Source organism: Lacerta agilis, chromosome 1, assembly GCF_009819535.1.
Source record: "Lacerta agilis isolate rLacAgi1 chromosome 1, rLacAgi1.pri, whole genome shotgun sequence".
Classification (NCBI taxonomy): domain Eukaryota; kingdom Metazoa; phylum Chordata; class Lepidosauria; order Squamata; family Lacertidae; genus Lacerta; species Lacerta agilis.
The window spans coordinates 58,542,652-58,556,585 of record NC_046312.1 but is presented as its reverse complement, the minus strand read 5'-3'; the positions used below and the strand labels follow the sequence as shown (position 1 = coordinate 58,556,585).

The following is a 13,934-nucleotide window of genomic DNA, read 5'->3' as shown; positions in this document are numbered from 1 at the left end:
AAAGAAGGAGACTCCACCACACTCCTTGGTAGCAAATTCCACTGTCGAACAGCTCTTACTGTCAGGAAGTTCTTCCTAATGTTTAGGTGGAATCTTCTTTCTTGTTGTTTGAATCCATTGCCCCGTGTCCGCCTCTCTGGAGCAGCAGAAAACAACCTTTCTCCCTCCTCTATATGACATCCTTTTATATATTTGAACATGGCTATCATATCACCCATTGTTGTTGTTGTTGTTGTTGTTGTTGTTGTTGTTGTTGTTGTTCCAGCAGCAATCCCCCCTCAAATTCGAGAGAGCAGGCAAAGCATATTTTATTGCATAAATTCTCTAAGTACATAAGAAGATAAAATATACAGATAAAATATACAGATAAAAATATGTCTTAATGTCTGTTACTTTATGTTTCTCATGAGAATCACATTACATCAATTTTGCTAAAATGTATATAAGTATAAATAAAATTAATTGAAACAATAAAGCACACCAATACCACAATAAAGCACTTACTGTGATAAATTTCTTTTTTTTTAAACACCCCCTTTTCCCTACATCTTACCAAAAAAACTATATCCTAAAACTATATTATGTACTGTGATGCTCTTCAGTTTGAGCAGGATTTATATTACTTCAGGTGACAGAGATACACACTCCACACTTTTCATCCGTTGCAACAGATGGCAATGTTTGTGTGTGTGTGTGTGTGTGTGCGCGCGCACGCACGCACGCACGCGCACACACACACACACACACAGAGCAATCCATGTATACTACTAATCACTGAAATGTACAAATGCAAAAGCAAATAAAAATTTAACCTTATCAAGGTTATAATGCAGATATCTTATATCAACATTATGAACTCTAAAGTACCACAGGCTATAGTTGTATAATGCCTCATCTTGTATGATAAGCATGGACACTTTAAAAGGCATGTTATCAGGATAATTGTCTTCACAGTTTAAATAAATAAATAAATGAGTCCTCCCTCAACATAGATAATTTCTTTAGAATCAACCAAAACTGTATTTCAAGTTAAGTTTATATATAAACCATCACATTAAAACATATGTATGGCCCATTCATTAAAGATTAATAGAAGCATTAAAATTATGTTAACATGATGAGAACTTGCAATGATATATATAATGGAATTATATTATAGTCCTAAAATCACTTCCATTAAATGCTACATAGTCTTAAAATTTTGATTATTTTTTTTGCTGCTAAGTAACAGCAATGTCCACTGAGAGACAACACTCTCTCTGAGATATTTACTGCGTTATTGCTTTAATGAAAACTTCATCACATCCTCAAATAATAATGTTTTATTAAACGCTGAATGAACGCTGAATAGCCTCAGTGCTTTAAAAGTATGCCCAGGATTTCAATAAAATAAAATTTTATGTAAAAAAATTAATTGCCTCTGTATATAGAGAAACCTGCCATCTCCACACCACAAAGAAGTAGGAATGAATTTTACAAGACTGCTGTAAAGAAAGGATATGCCAATGGATTGTACAATCCAATGTACATTGGATGGAGTCTTCCTGTGGGTTTCAGATATGCAAGTGTGTCATGCATTCAAATTCAGCCTACCAAGACAAGAAATATAATAGCTCTAAGGCTCCATCTGCACTATATGTTTAAAGCAGTAAAATACCTCTTTAAACAAAGAATCCTGTTCACCATCTGAACAATGGGGGCCCGTCTCCCTCCAAAAATATATATAAGGGGGGGGGCAAAGTGCCTTGGTCCCTAGTAGTCTGCGCCTATGGTTCTGTGGGTTGTATTCAATGTAGCATGAGCAGAAAGCTCACTCAGTTGATCTTTACCTTCCCCTGCAGCCCCTTGGGGTACCTATGCAATATTGAGGGCTACCGGTATGTATTATGGGGGTCCAGTGGGAAGAGTGAGTCAGCCAAAATCAGCTTCAGAGCACAAGATTCCTCCACTCGATTTCCCCTTCCAATGCAGTCCTGCAAGTCATTCAGAATCTAATTTTGACAATGGAACTTAGAGAAGTTCAGAACTAAGAATTAGTTTCCATAGAAGTATCTGGATTAAATGAAATATAGCATTATATCCATATAGCCACTTCTTAACTTCTCTCACATTATAAAGAAAATAGAAATTGGTACTTACTGTAAATTTCTATTTACGGGTTGAGCTGGAGGACATTCTGTCAACAGAAGCCAGGAACTTTAAAGTCTATTGACGCCCACTCTCCAGAACAAACGAGCAGAGCATAAACTCCCACCCACTCCCCAACTCAGTTACACACACACACACACACAAACCCAGGGGGGGGAGGGAACAGAATAAACACTGAAAACAAACTAGACCAACATATCTGACACTAAACAGAATATACAGGATGTGTGATGCAGACGACAGCTGTAACTCAAACCACCACCCTCCAGAAAGTGGTCCCAGAGCAAGGAGAGGTGGGTGGAAGGTCCTCCAGCTCAATTCGCAAATAGAAATTTCAATTTTTACCACTGTTGTGGAGACCTCAGACCAAGAACTGTACAGAAAGGCGTCACATGAAGCATCAGCCGCAAGGGTGAAATAAATATTTTTGAGACCATCTTTAACAGCCTTTGGTAAAACATCTCTCGACTCCCTACAGCCATATATAAGCAGATTGTGAGGAAACAGTTGAAGTTGTTGCTGCCATTTTATTGAAAGCGCATGTATACTTGCACTAGGACATTTAACTCTGATTCTACAAATGCCACCACAATGGCTTTTAGGATCAGGTGTTAAGTACATTTGTTTGTATATCATAATCGAATTCTGGAGATCAGCCTTCATCAAAATAAAAACAGCATAGAACCTTTGGGACCCTTGCATAAATTGCATAATTTTATTATTATGTAAGCTTTCATGGACTCACTAGTCCATGAAAGCTTATGTCTGGATAAAATGTCTTAGTCTTTAAGGTGACACAATATTCTGTTACTTTTGCCGCAGCACACTGCAGCAAACGAACACAGTTCCCATAGTTCCGGATCAGTTCTTCTGAGTGCAAAGAGAAAAACCCCAGTGTGAAGAAAATGCAAGTATCATGCTCTTTATCAGCTGCCCTTCACTTCAGTGTGGCTGAAGCAGGATGACCCCTCAATGGATTATGATTTTCAATCAAGATTAAATGCTTCTAAAACCATAAATGGGATTTTAGAGAAAAAGTATTTGTAAAAGTAATCCTTACAAACAGAATGAAGCCACAAACCTATGACTCTTAGAAACTATCTGTAAATTTGCTGATTTAGCTGTGGGATCTCCCTACAGCAGTTCTGCTTTGCCATAGGAAGATGCTCAATAGATAGGTAGATAGATATTGCTTCAGTATGCTTATTGCGGACCATCAAATCCTTCTCAACAGGGAGTAAAGCAACAAGTACCCAGCGTCAGGTCAGCCTCAAGTGCCAACTCTAGCCACACACAAAATTCAATTGAGTCACCAGTGATTAATTTCAAAGAAAACCTACTACCAATTCTGGGAAGAGGGCAAGAATCAATAATATTCTGTTCAATTTCCGGCTGAAGTAGATTCATGTTTTCGGAGCCAAATCAAGCCCTATAAGAAGTGTGATAAGTGGAAATGTTCAAGACAGAATCAGATTGTTCTCACTTCCCTTTAAAGTAACGCATTATATAAGTTGGAAAGTTGATATGTGTGCACTGGTCCCAATTTAGGCCTAAGTATATAAACAGGATCAGTATAATAGTTTCCCTAAGAGAAATTCAGTATTTATAATGAATCATGAATCAACTTTCAGTGGTTATGAAAGATTGTCTTGCATGCTCATTTACAGATTTCTAGACTTCCACTTTTTTACATTTTCACATTAAGGTCTAAAGCTCATGGACTCTCATGCTGTCACAACTCTGGCTTAGCTCAGACCAAGGAGCAGCAAATAAACTATGACATCTCCAGAAGCCCACATGTTAGAACTAAACCAAGGGTTGATGTGTGATGTGTAAACAAGACTATTAACTTACCGGTATATTGTGTGAGAGAAACTTAAAGATTGTTTGAACTTCACAAATGAAAACAGCCTCTCTCTCTTTAAGAACTGTGGTCTAGTCTTGTGTGACAAACGGTAGATGTAAGACAGAGGAAGTTACAGATTGCTTTCATTCCTGCTCTTGAGAAGAGGTACAGTGGTACCTCGACTTACGAGCGACTCGACTTACGTTTTTTTTGACTTCCAAATGAGTTCTGGAAGCAAAAAAATGGCTGACGCTTCCTAATTTTTCGACTTGCGAAGGGAAAGCGGTGGCACGATACCTCGACTTACAAAGTTTTGAATGTGGTTTTTTCGACATACGATTTTGTTTTGCCGTTTGGAGATGGCGCCTTCGACTTACGAAGATTTTGACTTACGAGGGCGCCTTCGGAACGCATTAACTCCGTAAGTCGAGGTACCACTGTACTAGAGGAACCAAAAACATGGAACAAAGGAACTGTTGATAGAGGTGGCCATTTCTGTGTATCGTGGCATCTTGTAAATTCTGAGTGAATTTGGTAGAGTACTTAAATCATAAGAATCAGCCTCAAGTATTATTCAGTTAAATGCTTATTTTATTTTTATTTATTCCTTGTCAGACTGATGCTCAGACTTATCTCTGTCCACTGGCAGATGCTGTTATACTTTGTTTGATTTGTGTGTGATTTTTTTTAAGTTGGCATATTTTATACTTTGTGTTGATCACTTGACTAGAAGAGCAGTAAACACATTTTAGGAATAAACAGAATGAAACATGTATTCTGCTCTCTTCCTAGCTGACAATGTAAATATATCTTTAACATAATGGGAGACATTATAAGTCCACACTGGCAGTCCCATCTGAAGCTGCAATAAGCACAGACAGCTTGTTCATTAAAACCAACCCACAGCTGCTGGGTAATGAACTGTGTCCAAAATATCTAAAATATTTTTGTGCTAATTAACTCTTTAATTTGTCAGGAGATGGCTTTTTGCAAGTAGCACATGTTGAGCTTACTATGTAGTGATAAGGAATTCAAGCAAACTGCAACAGGCCTTAAACAAAATGGGTTACTTTGGATCGGTGGTTCTTTCACATAGCAGTTGATGTCTATTTCCAACTGTTCCACCATATTCGTTTTTTCCATTTCACCCTGTCCCAGGGCTTAAATCTACTGCATGTCACAATGCCACAGCCTCTAGTCCTACCTCTTCCATCTCTCATATGACTTCCTAAATATGGAGAGGAAAACCCCGAGAATTCTTAAGCGCAGTAAGATAAACCTGTCTGGTGTAAGAAACTAATCCATTAAGCATAACTTTACAATCACAGTTCTATTCCTGTCTGTTATCCAATAATTTCCGCATAATTATGCGATACTGATAAAATCCCATATTTTAAACGTAAATACAGTTGCACAACTTGTGTCCCATCAAGCCCAATACAGCCCATGTACAGTTGCCTGTCAGACAATCAAACAAATTATTATTATTAACTGGCTAAGACTGTAAAATCAAGATAGTTATTGTTAAATGACTCATATATAGCTGTTGAGGAGTGTTCAGCTTTGTGCATAGCACACTGTGCAGACCTGGTTTAGAAAGTGTCCATTTAAAAGATTACTCATAAAAATAGAAGTTCTCTCTCTCTCTCTCTCTCTCTCTCTCTCTCTCTCTCTCTCTCTCTCTCTCTCTCTCTCATTGACCCATATTCAAACAGGACACAAACTCTTAAGTCTGCTAAACAGCAGCAGCAGCTGTTTAATGGGTTTTGCCTTGTGGGCCCCGGCTAACTGAATCCATAGTGTCAAGTGTTTGCTAGTATAACTTAGTTATTCTACCACAATACCCCACAATACCTTACTAATAATTGATGCATATCTAAAAGCAAGAAAAATTAAATCTACTGAAAGCAATAAAAGTGAAGAAGCTTGCCGGTATTTCCAAAGTACTGTACATTTTTGAAAAGCAAAGAATCACAAGTGCAATTATCACTTTCTCACACAAGCAGAAAAAGTTGAACCACTGGTTCACCAGTGGGGATTTCAAGTTTCAATTATCACATTTAGAAGGAAAAGGACTTCCTTTGTGTCTTTAGTGCTACCAAAGAGAATAGATTTTTATTTGTTTTGGCAGACAGTCTGAAAATATAGGCTACAATCCTATATTTAATTAAGTTTCTGCACATCCAGCTTTCCCAGGATTGTGACCATAATTCCTAGAAACCTGAATTATTGTATGCAGAGAGAAAGCACAGCTTGGTTTGTTTGCCATGCTAAGGATAGGTCACAATTTGGGCAGCTCTGAACATGGCAGTTTACTTGAAGCTGAATGAAAATATTTGTTGCCAATTCACTATCTATCCATTTCCATGTAACCTGTTAAATACAAAATATTGAGATGATGAAATTGTCACATTATGAATAATTTAAAATTGTGTATCCTCACAGACATCCTATTATGATGGCAATCATATGCATACTCCATCTGCCCAAATAAATTTATCAAGACAGATGATAGCTTATTTCAAAGTAATTTATCTGACTCTTGAACTTATTCCAAGTACCCTAGTTTATACACGTGTCAGTTGGGGGAAGAGTAAAGAGAGAGAAAGTGATCATTTAGGCAATTCTGTTTAAAACCTGTAATGTCAGCAGCAACAGCATTAATTTCTGTATCTGTTCCCAAAGAGTGAAATTAAGTATTATTACAAAAAAGGAAAAACTGAGAATAAGTTAAATCCATAATCAGAAGGCTGACATGACTTTGTTCAATCTGTTGTGACAGCAGGTATGTTATGTTTCAGCATCATCACTATAATCACCAGAGTGCTTCTCAGTCATATAACTACTTTCATCTCAGAACACTGATGCATATTAAAAATCATTAAACTTTAAACAGCTCTTCTGTAAGGTATGTACACATTAAAGGACTGAGCTTTTACTATATATGCAGATATGTTATTAACTCTAAGAGTAGGTTACTTATTTATTTCATAGCTGTCATTCTATTAGAAACACTTAGGGCCTCTCCGGATCGGTGTTTTATTGCAGGTGTATTTTGCAAAATATTCTTGACACAGTAACAGTGTATTAGTGGTGGATGTATTCTGTTTTATTAGTTGTGCTGTGCTTCTGGAAAGCTACCACATTATACTTGTCCATATCACATTGCAGTGCAACAAAGCAAAATCAATGTTAAAAGCCAGCAATTTTGTGGTATGAAAAGTTACAAGATTTCAGCAAAGAATTACAGAGTACTGCATGCACTACTGGAAATGGAGCAGCATGAACACACCAAAACTTTTGTGAGTGTAACTAGTATTCAAAACAGAATTACATATGGCTGCCCTGATAGCATCATTTGCACAAATGTGCAATAAAAATGATTTGGGGGTGGTGGCAGGTTATGTATGCTAATTAGTGGTTATTTATGCTAACTTTTTCATGAGTGCTATCTGCCAAGCTTTTGAGAATCAACTCTAAATAAAATAGCTGTTGCTGATTTTACCTTCTCACTATTTCCATTCTAGGTGGAAATAGCTGGACGAAGTTGTTTTAAACTTTTTTTAACGTTGTGTTTTAATGTTGTAGCCCACCCTTGACCTTAAAGTGAAGAGTGGGTAATAAAAGAATAATAAATTTACATGTTTTAGAGAAGTTGTTCTTACTAATCCAACACTGAAAGCCAGTGGTTAAGCATTATAAACTGTAGAAATCATCTAAATATCAGTAGTAGCGCTATTGACAAGTTTCTAATTCCTTTCTTGCATCTGAAGTCCCCCCCCCATGTTTATATTTATATGCTCTGAATATATTGCAAATTATGTGTTGTCTTAAGCGATGATTGACTTTCTATGGTGACTACCACACACACACACCATTTTTTCTTCTTACAGCATTACTTGGCAACATAAAATAAAATGTGAGAAATCTCTCTTAGGTCTAATCCTTAAAAAACAGATCTATAAAAAGAAAGCACTTTGCATGTACACTTTCAGATTTTATATTTTGGTCAATTAGTATCAGATGCACATAACAGCCAATTTATATATGGCATTCAGAGGCAGAACAATGCAATGAATATTTCAATGCTTCAGCCTCATATCACTAAACCAAGCATTTATCTGAAATGACACCCATATGAAAATCATAAAATTAACCATGCCACAGAGTCAGCTAGAAATCTAGGCTTATCTTTGATGCTGGCAAATTCTACAACTGCACTGCCTCAGAACTATTATATTATTAATCTATGTGGTTCATTTGAAGTGATTTAACAGGCCCCTATGCAAGAGACACCACATGCAAAACTTTTGGCACCACTCAGCTACATATGGCAGTGGGCAGGGAAGTCCTATGTATGCAGCACAGCTCAATCATCCACAAGGAATTGGTGTATCAGAGCAAATGACCAAAACACATGAGGTAAAATCAAGAAAATAATTTGTCAATACACAGCAGCCCTATTCAAAGTTTGAAAAGAATGTTCAGGGGCACAAATGGTATATGGGTCATGTCTGTATGTGCCAGCCCCATCCTCGTGCCCCTCAGCTTATCCCCCACTTTGTTGTTGTTGTTGTTGTTCAGTCATTCAGTTGTGTCCGACTCTTCGTGACCCCATGGACCAGAGCACACCAGGCACGCCTATCCTTCACTGCCTCTCGCAGTTTGGCCAAACTCATGTTAGTAGCTTCAAGAACACTGTCCAACCATCTCATCCTCTGTTGTCCCCTTCTCCTTGTGCCCTCCATCTTTCCCAACATCAGGGTCTTTTCTAGGGATTCTTCTCCTCTCATGAGGTGGCCAAAGTACTGGAGCCTCAACTTCAGGATCTGTCCTTCTAGTGAGTACTCAGGGCTGATTTCTTTGAGAATGGATAGGTTTGATCTTCTTGCAGTCCACGGAACTCTCAAGAGCCTCCTCCAGCACCATAATTCAAAAGCATCAATTCTACGGCGATCAGCCTTCTTTATGGTCCAGCTCTCACTTCCGTACATTACTACTGGGAAAACCATAGCTTTAACTATACGGACTTTTGTCGGCAAGGTGATGTCTTTGCTTTTTAAGATGCTGTCTAGGTTTGTTATTGCTTTTCTCCCAAGAAGCAGGCGTCTTCTGATTTCGTGACTGCTGTCACCATCTGCAGTGATCATGGAACCCAAGAAAGTGAAATCTCTCACTGCCTCCATTTCTTCCCCTTCTATTTGCCAGGAGGTGATGGGACCAGTGGCCATGATCTTAGTTTTTTTGATGTTGAGCTTCAGACCATATTTTGCGCTCTCTTCTTTCACCCTCATTAAAAGGTTCTTCAATTCTTCCTCACTTTCTGCCATCAAGGTAGTATCATCAGCATATCTGAGGTTGTTGATATTTTTTCCGGCAATCTTAATTCCGGTTGGGGATTCATCCAGTCCAGCCTTTCGCATGATGTATTCTGCATATAAGTTAAATAAGCAGGGAGACAATATACAGCCTTGTCATACTCCTTTCCCAATTTTGAACCAATCAGTTGTTCCATATCCAGTTCTAACTGTAGCTTCTTGTCCCACATAGAGATTTCTCAGGAGGCAAATGAGGTGATCCGGCACTCCCATTTCTTTAAGAACTTGCCATAGTTTGCTGTGGTCGACACAGTCAAATGCTTTTGCATAATCAATGAAGCAGAAGTAGATGTTTTTCTGGAACTCTCTGGCTTTCTCCATAATCCAGCGCATGTTTGCAATTTGGTCTCTGGTTCCTCTGCCCCTTCGAAATCCAGCTTGCACTTCTGGGAGTTCTCGGTCCACATACTGCTTAAGCCTGCCTTGTAGAATTTTAAGCATAACCTTAAAATTCTTACTCCACCCCTAACTCCACCCCCACTTACTCCACCCCTAACCTTCCTACATTGAGCAGGAAAATCTGATGGGTGTGTGTGTGTGAAGCATTCTCAACTGAACAGACTTAGGACACTGAAAACACTATAGATGGGACCCCTGATTATGCATGGTTCCCAGTTGTGGGCACAACTCTAAGCATGTTCATCTCAATGTGTTTAGATTCTCCTTTCAAACCCTGCATTCAATGTGCAGATGTCAGGAATAAAGGGGAGAGGGACAGCACACATGGGGATGATGTGGGTGGTGTGCATGACCCTGCGGCCCCTACATAGTTTGACTTCAGCCCCAAAGGCACACTCCTGCAGTGTCTCCAGAGACAGACAGATAACAACCAAGATCTTTGGAACATCAATATTGGGTTAGCACTTGGGCCTAAACTTTCAGAAGGGTGTTCCATCTGAAATTTATCATTTGTCTCTCTAATTCAATTCTGGATTCTTTTATGAGTACTTGTACACAATAAAATGAGCAAAGTTAAGATATTTGTGCCTCTATCTGATTTTCTCCTCTAGACATGCAATAAAAAGGACAGCAAAGCACTCTGTATCTGCAGAGCTATAACAGCTTGCAAAAGAAAGAGAACAAGCTGACCTCATAAAATGGAAAATCAATCCTCTTATGAAAATACCCTACTTCATATGCATCTAAGCATTCCTTCTATCACCATAAAGAAACTCTTAACATAGGCAATGCCAAGTTATAGAACCATGCAAAAGTTAATGGAAATATCCTCATTCAAGCCAGTTTTATTAAGATCAGGTACAAATAGCTGGAAGACAGGAATGCCTGGCGTGTTCTGGTCCATGGGATCACGAAGAGTCGGACACGACTGAACAACTAAACAACAACATCAAATGTCTACTGTAGATCATCTGGAAGCTTCTCCAGTTGTTTATTGAGATAATATGAGAATTAGCTGTTTATTGTGTTAGACTGCTGCCAAAATGATCAGCTAATTTGTTGGACCAGGTATGTTGGTGATAAGCCAGGGGGACCTGGGTTCAAATCTTCACTAAATCATGAAGTTCACTGCTGACTTTGCCCCAACAGCAATCTCTCTACCCTTTGTGGACTAAGAACAAAAGAGAAATACAATGGACAGGATGAAGGCAGCTATTTGAGATTTGCCAAGGATTTGGGTATATTCAGTGGAGTTCTTTTTTGTCTCTATATTTAATTATCAACCCGCATGCATGCCTAGTGAGCGAGGGACTCACCTGCTGCTGAGGACCTGAAGGGCCTTGCCTGCCTCCTTCCATCTGGGCAGAGAGGGTTTTTGTTTTTGCTTTTTAAGTTGCTTTTATTTTTTTTATCCATGTCATTTGAAAGTGTAATTGATATTAATGCTGTATTCTTAGTTTAGATTTTATGATTTATGTGGAAATTGTTTTCCATTTGGTTGTGTACTTTTTGATGTGTTTTATTGATTGCTTATGACTTCTGTTATGTTGGTAATGATGTAAATCTTGTCATGTTGTAAGCCGCCTTGAGCATTGTTTTAACTATGGAAAGGCGGCATACAAATATAATGATGATGATGATGATGATGATGCTGTATTAGTAGCGTAGTTCTTCAGATGCCAAACAACAAAGTTTAAATAATGGAATATAAACAAGAAAGCTACAGTCTGGTTTCCTGTGTGATGAGCACTGCAAACTCTTGACATTTTTTTTTTTAACTAGCCACCCTCCGTTGTATGGCAGATTATTTTTGTAACTCATTGCGATATAGTATGGAGGATTTGTGTTCAAAGAAATAAACAATCAAACACAACGTCCTATATGGCATGTCCAAACTCTTGAGAATGCCTATAGAAGCAATCCGGATCATAGCCATAACAGTATTTTTCTCTCTGAGGTTCTATTTCAATAGCATGTTATTATGTAACACTGTATGTGCTCCCTAAAAGCAAGCAATATAGTTTTGATGCATAAATGAAAATATAAACCATTTCATTAGATACAGTCTATGTTAAATGAATGAGGTTTTAAGGGGAAGGAAGGAAGGAAGGAAGGAAGGAAGGAAGGAAGGAAGGAAGGAAAAATAGGTTTTCTATATAGATTTGCATAATCCCCTTGCTTCAATATATTTTTGCAACATTTAGTTTGGAACTATTGACTAAAAGCATACCTCATACATTGCTCTGAAATGCTACATTTACTTTTATGGCACAGATAATGCATTTCTGTTTACAAATATATCAGTACCCTGATAACATCAATAAACTACTTTACAGCCATTAAACACTACTTGGGTAACAAACAAAGCTGTGGTGTTTATTTTCTGTTACTGAACTATGCAGATTAATTTACAGCTTGTAAAATGCTACTTCCCACACACTGTAGCACAACAAGCATCATCCTTTAGCCTCTGAAGTCGGATCATTACCCATGTGATTAAAATGAAAAATAAATATACACACAAAATTGCATATAAATATATATGGTGGCTCTTAATGCTTTGGGTATCAACTTTGGAGATAATTAACATTAAAATTTGGAGAATGTGACGTAATAGCAGTTGTAATCAGGTTGTAAACACCTCTGCTCTCTGATTAACAGATCATCAGTTTGTTTCTTCAGCATTTAACGTTGAAGTAGGATAATTATCCTAGGCACAATTCACAAATGTTTGCACTATGCTGATGCCTTACTCCTCCAGCACCAGTACAAGTAATACAGCCCATCATGTAAGGTATTTCACACTCTGATACACAAATATGCAAACTAACACCCAAGCTTGCAGTGCAAATTATTTCTGTGAGACCATGACATTGTTGGTGTGGGTCTCGATAAAAATAAGTTGATGAGTGATTGGAGAGAAAGTGGGACTTCTGTGCTGTCCCACAAAATGAGGTATCTTACCGTGCTAAAGTCTCCTTCCCCTGGAGCAACATCACTTATATCAGGCATAGGCAAACTCGGCCCTCCAGATGGTTTGGGACTACAACTCCCACCATCCCTAGCTAACAGGACCAGTGGTCAGGGATGATGGGAGTTGTAGTCCCAAAACATCTGGAGGGCCGAGTTTGCCTATGCCAGACTTATATCAACCACAGCAGAGGGTGCACTTTAAATTTCATAGCTGAATGATGGGCTGGTCCACTCCAGCAGCAACACAGGTTGTATTGAAATGGCTGAGGTAATGTGCAACAGAGAAGGGAAAATCCCTGCATCCCTTTAAACTAGGTTCAGTGTGAGAAAACAGGGCATATGCCTTGGTTCACTGCTGCAGTGGTGAGAAGAACATTTTGCTGAGGGACATGGTAGATGTGCTCCTTCCAGGCACTTCTTAAGACAAAGAGGAGTGTGTCAAAGGGAAGACTCTGGTAGGCATTCCCTCTATCCTCCTTGCATAAGATTTCCCAAGCAAAAACTGAGAAATCCAAGTTTCTGAGATAAAAATTCAGATTTGGCAGTTTGTAAACTGTACCTGGGCTTAGGAACGGCTACTGCGATATGGAAACTTCTCTTGAAGATCAAGAGTAGGGAAGAGTTTTGTTTTTTCTTCAAGCCCACTCATAACTTTACATGCTAACGAGGCTGCACCCAAATTAAGTATTGGCAGTAACTGAGGTTTGGGCACCTTAAATTTTACATATGTGCAGTTTCTAACTTTAAAAAAGTGCTATGCAATTATTTGAGAATTAGTTGCCCATCTAACAGATTTCAGTATAAATCAGGCTTTAAATAAGGGAATATGTCATTAAAACACTGGGAGGAAATGATATTAACAGATTCCACTGAAGAAGGCCAGCAGGCAAACCTGTTCATACTCCCCCCCCTTCCAATTGTCCTAGAGAACTTTTTATGGGGCAGCTTACAGAAAATCTGAATAAATCATATGAACCCTTGAAGCCCTAAGAGACATTTTTGGACACTTTGGGTGGTATTCAATGAAATAACTATGTGAGTGGAATGACTTCCATTTGTGTATCTAGACTTCCCTTCCTCTTCTCTCACTGCACACATCGGCTTCAGAGGCTTGGGGAACCCCTAGAACACATTTGTGGGGTGTGGAGGAAGAAGAGGACAGAAAGTTCCATTGTGTGAGTGGATGTTGT

At 38.5% G+C, this 13,934-nt stretch overlaps 1 protein-coding gene across 5 annotated transcripts in view; it reads right to left on the bottom strand.

Moving 5' to 3' along the window:
* NELL1 (neural EGFL like 1) overlaps nucleotides 1-13,934 on the bottom strand; it is a 361,894-nt gene that overhangs the window by 92,832 nt on the left and 255,128 nt on the right. The gene's annotated exons all lie outside the window — the stretch shown is intronic.